Source organism: Nematolebias whitei, chromosome 14, assembly GCF_014905685.2.
Source record: "Nematolebias whitei isolate Nwh7 chromosome 14, NemWhi1, whole genome shotgun sequence".
Classification (NCBI taxonomy): Eukaryota; Metazoa; Chordata; class Actinopteri; order Cyprinodontiformes; family Rivulidae; genus Nematolebias; species Nematolebias whitei.
In genome coordinates, this window is record NC_056511.1 from 15,544,790 (window position 1) to 15,554,066 (window position 9,277).

The 9,277-nt window shown below is 37.1% G+C and overlaps 1 protein-coding gene across 2 annotated transcripts in view; it reads left to right on the forward strand.

The window, feature by feature from the left end:
• Positions 1–5,318, forward strand: part of snx12 (sorting nexin 12) — a 12,087-nt gene extending 6,769 nt beyond the window's left edge. Inside the window, exons 6-7 of one of the 2 annotated variants that reach the window (XR_005187280.1) lie at positions 4,542–4,667; positions 5,233–5,318. The gene's annotated coding sequence lies outside the window, so the exon portion shown is untranslated. Of the gene's footprint in view, positions 1–4,541 lie in introns of both variants that reach the window. The other variant, XM_037687315.1, reaches the window with a different exon arrangement.
• The last annotated feature ends 3,959 nt before the right edge of the window (positions 5,319–9,277 follow it).

Below are 9,277 nucleotides of genomic sequence, written 5' to 3' on the forward strand. Positions count from 1 at the left end.
ATCATTACATTATGGAAAATAATGACCTTTATCACAATATGCTAATTATTTTTAGAAGGACTTGTAGATGTGTTGTGCAAAAACTATTTGTCTGGGAAAAACAAAAAAAACATTTGCCACTATGTAATGTAATCTGTATATCTGTGTTTGAGTTACACCTTACGTCTAAGTCTGCCTGCAGAATTTTTGTCAGCATCTTGAGTTCTTTAGACATAGTTTGTCTAAAGAACTAAGTATTTGGTGTACTTACTACTTACATGTCACAGCCACAATTTATTTTTCTTACTTTCTGTTTATTAGTCAAATTAAAGTCTCCATCTTGGCAACAAGAAGAATAAATGATGATGCATAACTGAAGTCTGTTGATCAGCAATCACTGAAATAGAAATGCAATGGAAAGGCCACAAGATTTGCATCCGCCATCTTGCTAGGTGCTATGTCCGTCACTGTGAACTGTTTACATGTCAGAACAACAGTGATAACTTAGATGTGCTGCATGCTGTCATCAGACTAAAAAAAGGGGAAAAGGTCTTAATTTACATAAGAGATAAAAACAGTCATGGTGCATTTTGTGGAAACAGGAAAAGCGTTTTCTGTAACGAACCTCCCAAAAGGAGCAGTCCAGCATATGCGGCAGCATAATGTGAATCTAACACGCTACCATGACAAATGAGCTGTAATCATTCTAGCTAAATCGGTATACATAACTGCTCTTGAAGTTGTTAAGTACTTTGTAGTCTAACCAGACCTCTGCTGCTAGTGTCTGCAGTTAATTGCACTTAAACCAAAAAAAAAAAAACCCAACTTATATTCCTAGGGCTATTTTGGCTGTAATACATTGTTTAAACTTGGATAACTGAGCTTTTGCTAGGCGATGCATTAATCATTTTCCTTCAAACAGGTAAACAGGCTTGTAGACAAAGGAATATTATTTTACAAAATCTATTATATTAATTTTGCTGGCCTGTGCCTACCAGTGTTGATGTAAAAACATTATTGTACTTATATAACAGTTTTAGGTTTTATATGATATGCCAATTATATATATTTTTTAAAGGCCCAAATATATGATAGTTTTGGCATTTTCGTGCACTTTTTTTATATATATATAAATTGAACACCTGCACATCATCAGACTGTGGACTGTGTGCTAGCCAGAGCAACCACCAGTTCAAACAAAAGCATTCACTTTTGTTTTTTCAGCCAATTAGTAAAAGTTATCCACATATGGAAGTCAGGAGATTATGTTGAATCTCCACTTTGTCACAGTCTCATCTGGAGTCAGCACAAAGGCAACAGTGGAAAGGAAAAACTCCCTTTTAACTGGAAGAAACCTCCAGCAGAACCAGGCTCAGGACGAGCGGCCATCTGCTTCGACCAGCTGGGGTTTGAGAGGACAGGAAGGAGAAACGCAAACATAGAATGACGGGTCCAGGCATACTTTATATTGGAAGACGGACAAAAAACACATGTTAAGGATATAAATAATTACAAATACCAGTCCAAACAGGTGGAGTAGAGCAAGTAAAGACAGCAGCAGAGTGAGGAAATGTGGTCAGTTTGTCCTGCAGCAGTTTAAGTCATTTTCGGCCTGTGGGTGACATCAATCCAGCCCATTTCATAGGTTTTTGTTTTTTTTGGGGGGGGGGGGGGGGGTGTCTGGGTTTGGATTTTGTGTTCTGTTTATTGCATTTACGATTCAATGCAATTAAACAAATGTAAAAGATAACAGATCATTTTAAACTTTGGTTTATTTGTATAATTATTTTAATCGCTGGATGTCCAGCCTCTGAGCTGTTGGCCTTCAGAAACTGTGGCCCCCTGAGCAGTTTTTTGTTGAAAAGCCCTGCCCTATAGGATGTTAGAAATGCAGCTGCCTGGACAAAGACAAAAAGGAAGGCCAAAGGAAAGAGCTATGGATGCTGTTAGAGAGGACATGGAGGTAGTTGGGTTGAGGACAGAGAATGCAGAGGACGTTGAGCTGGAGGAGGATGACGCACTGTGGCAACCCCTGAAGAGGGAAAAGTCGAAAGAAGTTGTATAAGCCTATAGCAGCATAACTAAGGGACAGCTCAGGAAACTCAAGTCAACCCTAACTGTAGGATTTATCAAAATGGAAAAACTTTAGCCCAGGCTTAAAACTGGACAATGTGTCATCCTCACGAACACAAACTGGAAGTTGGTTCCACAAGAGAGGAGTCTGATAACTGAAAGAGCTGCCTCCCATTCTACTTTTGGAAATTCTAGGAACCACAAGTAAACCTGGTTGTTTTACTCTGATAATAAACAATATTATCCATAATATAAGATGGAGCTAGGTTGTTGAGAACTTTGTAGGTTAGAAGTAATATTTTGAATTATATTCTGAATTTGGCAGGGAACCCGTGGAGAGAAGCCAAAACTGAAGCGAGAAGATCTCTCCTGTCATTAAAACTCTGGCAACAGCATTTTTGATCAACTGAAGACTTTAAAAAAAAAAAAAAAATTGGGACACCCAGATAATAAACAATTGCAATAATCCAGCCTAGATGTGATAAATGCATGGAGCAATTTTTCTGCATCATTTTTGGACGAGATGTTTCTAATTTTAGTGATATTGGGCAGGCGAAGGAAAGCAATTCTGGTAACTTTTTAATGTGGGGGTTAAAAGACCTGTCCTGATCAAACATTTTTACATTAGAACTGGAAGCCAAATTAATGCCATCCAGGGGAAGTGAAAGGCTGCAAAGTTTATTCCTAAGATGCTCTGATCCAAAAACCACAACCTATGTATTGTCCGAGTTTAAAAGCAGAAAATTAAGGGTCATCCTATGTCTTTAAAATATGCTTGTTGTAATCTAACTGTAATCAAACTGACTGGATTCATCAGGTTTCAGTGGATTAATATAACGGAGTATCATCATCATAACAATGAAAATTTATCCCATTCTGTTTTATAACTTTACCTAATGGAAGCATATTAAATAGTAAAGAGTGTTGGTCCAAGCACTGAACCCTGGGGAGCTCCATGACTAATGTTGGTGTATGAAGAAGATTCATTATTTACATTTACAACCCAGAATCTATCAAATAAATATGATTTAAACCAATTTAGAGCCCCAGCCCACACCACCCATTTGTCTTTTGTGCATATTTGCAAATCACAACACGCCTCATTTTACCAAACACACCCCACCCCCAGACATACACACACACACACACATAACACATTATAAATGAAAATACAAACATTTTTAAGCAACCATACAGGATTTTGTCATTTTTTTACCAAGCAGTCTTGTCATATACAGTACAATAATTATCCTATTTATACAATAGTTTTAGGGTCCATAGATTTACAATAAATATATTTTTTAAAGTCCAAATATACAATAGTTTTGACATTTACATGCACCTAAAAAACAAGATTTTTTTATTTATTTTTTTCCACATGAACACACACTGAAATTCCCAGCCAACCAGACAGACTGTTTGCTTGTCAAGTACATCCCCCACTCTTTTTGTACGCATATTCGCCCATCACAACATACATACCTCATCTTACCCTTCTCTTTCTGCTAAGCGAGAAACCACACCCTTACTCAGCACAAACAGTAGTTTGGGTCAAAATACCATAATTTTAAATTTAACAGTACAATATTTCATGATTTTCTATCTGGCAACCATGATGCCTACCTTCAGTAGTACCCTGCTTTACAGGCAGTTGTAGCAGTGTAGTCAAGAGAACATGACAACCCCTGATATAATAAATATAATGCAACATATTAAACTAGTAATGAAAATATGAGCGTTCTACCATGTTCTTTGAAATTCAAGTTCCGGTAATTATAATTAATGACAAAGCATGGAGCTTTTTGATAATAAGTGTTTTTTCCCCTCAGATATCCATGTCACGCTAAAGTAAAGATGCCATTTGGGCACCCACCAAGATGGCAGCACAAATTCTTGCCACAATAGCAATACTGTGGTTTGTCGTTCCAGTCCATCTCTCTTTCAGTGGTCAGCGGCCCCACGGTTCACGTTGCGGGAGTTGGGAGTTTTGATTTAAAAACCTGCATGCAGTCCGTTGTGACGTAAAAGCTCCTATTAGATCTGCACAGTTTCAGTGTTCTGCTGCGGGACTTATTTATCAGGTTATAGAGGACATTAAAGCTAAAGAAAATAGCTGGATTTGTCTTAGGCAACACTTCTATGCTCATGTGAGGGAACCGCAGGAGTCTGCGTGTAATGTGGTATTTCAAGGCTCTTGCGTAATATTTGCGGTAATTTAAAACAAGAGTACAGCTAATATGGATGATCCTTATGTAGACTGTTAAACCCAGGCCTAATAGGAGAAGAAAAACATACAAAGCACTGTGGCTTAATTAAAAAAAAATGTATAGCTGTGAAACTTGTGAGCTGTATGGCCATAATCACCATGTGATATTTTCTGTGTAAACGCTTAACTGATCAGTTTAAAGAGCTCTGACTTCATCGTGTTGGTGTTCTTGTCTCACGTCCTGTTTTTCTCTCTTTCTCCATTTTTTTTTTTTTTCACGAAGACAACAGAGACCGCTGCACCTACACTTATTTCTACGTCACGTAATTCTAAAGCTGATGGAAACGTCCAAGTGCAAATTATCAACCGCGTTTTGGAGAAACGGAACTCGGTTAAACTAAAGTCCAGTGTAAGAAAACGAAACGTTCATTTTGTCTTTAATCAGTCATTCCTCAGATTGTCTGTACATTACTTTTGTCATCTGTTACGAAAACAAAATCCTACAAAAATGCTATTTTAGCCATTTCATGGTTTATTGTATGATTATGCCTTCTGTATATTTTTCAGACAGTTAGTTTAAAAGAAGTGTAATGATCTGTTTGCTAGAAATCGTGTGATTATTTTCATGGTACATGTCCCAAAGGTAAGCAAACATGTAGCATCCTGAAAAACAGACAGCAACTTATCATTCCAGCCAGTATATTTTCTTTTGAATATTAAGGTGCTGTACATGCTATTAGTCAGAATGACTTGTTTGAGCTACTTTGTTGTTCATTATTTCTACATTTGACCCAACAATGATCCTGACAAGTCAGCTAGCGAAGTGATAGTCAGTCTTAGCACTGTGATAAGCAGCTCATCACATATGTATCATTGTTTAAATGAATATTCAGCGTTTGTTTTGTTGGGGGGTAAGATGCATAAGGTTTAATGTGCTCCCTTTTTTTTCCATTTAATGCTTTATTGATATGAAGTACATGCTGTCACTACAGTTCCACTTTGGATGACGAGGATCTTCCTTGTTAAATCAGCCCACCAATAAATTTTCTGCTGCCTGCGGCGTCCTGTCTCTCTTCACTTTTTTGGGAAAATAAGAAGTGGAGAAAAAAATATAAACTCACTTTCAGTTTGATAGTTTTGAGTGACTGTCAGGCTGAGAGTCCCGGCAGCTGAACAAATGGCTGCTGACTGGCAGATTAAGAACACGGTTAATATAAAAAAATTAAACATCTTATTTGATATTGACTTTAGTTGGCACGTGTCGCCTAACTGCATAAAGGTTTGAGTCTCAGTTCTACTGGAGTTTGGATGTTTTTCCTGCTGCAGAGCTTTAATTTCTTTTTACCGGATACTCCGGTTTCTTCAGCGAGATTAGGTCGGTGTAAAAAATGACTGAAACTCAACAATGCATTTAAATCAATGACCTGTTGATTAAAGACGAGCATATTTTAAGTTGTGTTTTAGAAAGTTTCAACAGTAACCCATTACAAATATCATTAGCTATCTTTGACCATGTTAAATTAATATTAAAAAATGCTTTTGTAAATTATTTTGGTAATGAACGTCATTTTTGATAAATCAATTTTAATATTTTTCACAAGTTTTATTTTACTGCCCATCATCCTAATTTGAATTCAGAAACCCTAATTTTTATGTAAAACAGAAAAGTTTTAAATGAAGTTATGTAGACCTAAAACTATTAATATCTTGTTTTATACGCACGTCAAAAAGGCAGATTGTAGTATTTTATATTAACTAGTTATATCAGTCATCTTTAATTCATATTTTCAAATGTCTTTTCAGTGAAGCAACAAAGTGGTTCCCAGCATGGTCCCTGAGGAACACCATCCTGCATGTTTTAGTTGTTTCTCTGCTCCAACACCTGATTTGAATGAAAGGGTGCCATGATCTTCAGCCATATAGCTTATTGTTCTACTACATGGTCTCACACTTCAGAGGCCATTTTAAAGCCCCTAAAGTCTCTTTTTAAGAAAACATTGAAAATTTTTGACAAAAAGCTTTTACTGTATCATTGTAGCATCATAAGTAAGTACAACATTCTGGATTTTGATAGCTGACAGACTTTTATGGATGCTTGCCTGATTTTTAAAGTTTTAAATGGACTTGCTCCTCCTCCTTTAATGTATTTTATAAGTAAAAAAAAAAAAAAAAAAAAAGTACAGTAAACACAAGAGCACTGACCAGAGGAGATTGTAATGTACAGTGGTGCAGAACTAAATTTGGCCAAATGGTGGTGTCCATCAGAGCCACGCAGTCACACTACATATATATATATATATACATATATATATATACATATATATATATATATACATATATATATATATATACAGTGGTGGAGAAAGTACTCAAACACTGTACTTAAGTAAAAGTACAAATAAACAGACAAAAATGTACTCGAGTAAAAGTACCACATTAACATTTTTACTTAAGTAAAAGTAAATAAGTACTTGCTTTTAAAATACTTAAAGTATTAAAAGTCAAAGTACTTGCTGAATGTATTACCTAATGTAATGGTCTACATAACTTTAAGTCTGCGTACCATATGTCTATTTTCTGTAATACATTAATAGTGTTGTTCCATTTTAATGAACATTGCTGCAGATAATTCATGTTTTTATTGTGTTTACTCTGTGACACAGTTCACACTTGGACTTGTGATTCTGTGCGCTAGAATTTCAGGGATGACATGCAGAGTTAAATTACATTAATCAAAATAAGAAAGAGGAATGATTATACCTTTGAAAGTTTTTATTTAACACAAATCAAAACCAATTTGTCATTTAAACTGCAGTAAAACATTTAAGTAAAAGTTGTCTGCCTGAACAAAAGGAGCGTTATGGTATGGTATAAACTTTATTCATTTTAAAAAATACAAAACAATTTCATAACAATATAAAAAATATACAAGAGATTTAAAATGAAAGTCAGCAGAAGAAGAAAAAATCTTATATCTGCCCCTTTTTTCACACAATTAATTCAATCACAATAATTTTCAAGTAATAGAACAAAATGAATAACTCTTTTTAATTTTTCTAATTAGACACAACTGACAAAGGAACAGGCTCTGATCATTTCCACTGATATTTCAACTCAGTTTGTCATCAACTCTAGTTAAACTACTGTCTATTCAACCTTGTAATGGGTCAATAATGAACAATATTTTAACTTCCGGGGCAGCACGGTGGCGCAACTGGTAGAGCTGCTGCCTCTCAGCGAGCAGGTCCTTGGTTCAAACCCCGGTCCAGGGGCCTTTCTGGGTGGAGTTTGCATGTTCTCTCCGTGCATGCGTGGGTTTTCTCCGGGTGCTCCGGTTTCCTCCCACAGACCAAAAACATGCATGTTAGGCCAATTGGTAACTCTTAATTGTCCCTAGGTGTGAGTGAGAGAGTGAATGTTTGTTTGTCTCGTTTGTCTCTATGTGGCCCTGTGATGGACTTGCGACCCATCCAGGGTGTACCCTGCCCCTCGCACAGTGATTGCTGGACATGGGCACCGGCGACCCCCGTGACCCAAAATGGAATAAACGGGTAAAGAAAATGGATGGATGGATGGATTTTAACTTCCTGACACCATTTTCAAAACTTGGACCCGAGTGTCGAGACATTTGGAGACATCTCTTGTTTCCTAACATCATGAACTGAAACATTTTAATATTACAGCAAGAATTTCTTGTTCAAGTTCAGAAGAAGTTGGTTTTCAAAGATCTTTGAGTCCAATCTGGCTCTTTTGGGAGAGAGAATCTGTCCTGTTGTACTAAGCAGTCTTTCTATAAGGCCATGGGTGGAGCATATCTTCTGGCTGACTCTTGTGGTGGAATACATTTTGGGTGTGTTAGTGGTGCTGCGGGTGCACCCAGCTCAGTGACATATTTACTAGAATATATGTCATTGGTCCAGCTCTTCTTGAAGGCGGGCCTAACGTTACCTGCCCACTTTGCAGTGATTAACTGGACCAGCTCCCCTCTCACCATTGGTTACTTTCAAACTAACAAACAAATCAAAAAGCCACAACATGATTGTAACTTGCAACGAGTTATAGAAATGTAGTGTAGTAGAAAGTACAGATACTTGATGTAAAATGTAGTGGAGTAAAAGTATAAATTACCCACATCTAACTCTACTTAAGTAAAGTACAGATACATGAAAAATGTACTTAAGTACAGTAACAAAGTATTTGTACTTAGTTACATCCCACCACTGTATATATATATATATATATATATATATATACAGGTCCTTCTCAAAAAATTAGCATATTGTGATAAAGGTCATTATTTTCCATAATGTAATGATAAAAATGACACTTTCATATATTTCAGATTCATTGCACACCAACTGAAATATTTCAGGTCTTTAATTGTTTTAATACTGATGATTATGGCATACACCTCATGAAAACCCAAAATGCCTGTCTCAAAAAATTAGCATATCATGAAAAGGTTCTCTAAACAAGCTATTAACCTAACCATCTGAACGACGTAACTCTAAACACCTGCAAAAGATTCCTGAGGCTTTTAAAAACTCCCAGTCTTGTTCATTACTCAAAACACAATCATGGGTAAGACTGCCGACCTGACTCTGTCCAGAAGGCCATCATTGACACCCTCAAGCAAGAGGGTAAGACACAGAAAGAAATTGCTGAACGAATAGGCTGTTCCCAGAGTGCTGTATCAAGGCACCTCAGTGGGAAGTCTGTGGGAAGGGAAAAGTGTGGCAGAAAACGCTGCACAACGAGAAGAGGTGACCGGACCCTGAGGAGGATTGTGGAGAAGGGCCGATTCCAGAGCTTGGGGGACCTGCGGAAGCAGTGGACTGAGTCTAGAGTAGAAACATCCAGAGCCACCGTGCACAGGCGTGTGCAGGAAATAGGCTACAGGTGCTGCATTCCCCAGGTCAAGCCACTCTTGAACAAGAGACTGCGTCAGAAGCATCTCGCCTGGGACTGCTGCTGAGTGGTCCAAAGTTATGTTCTCTGATTACAGTAAATTTTGCATTT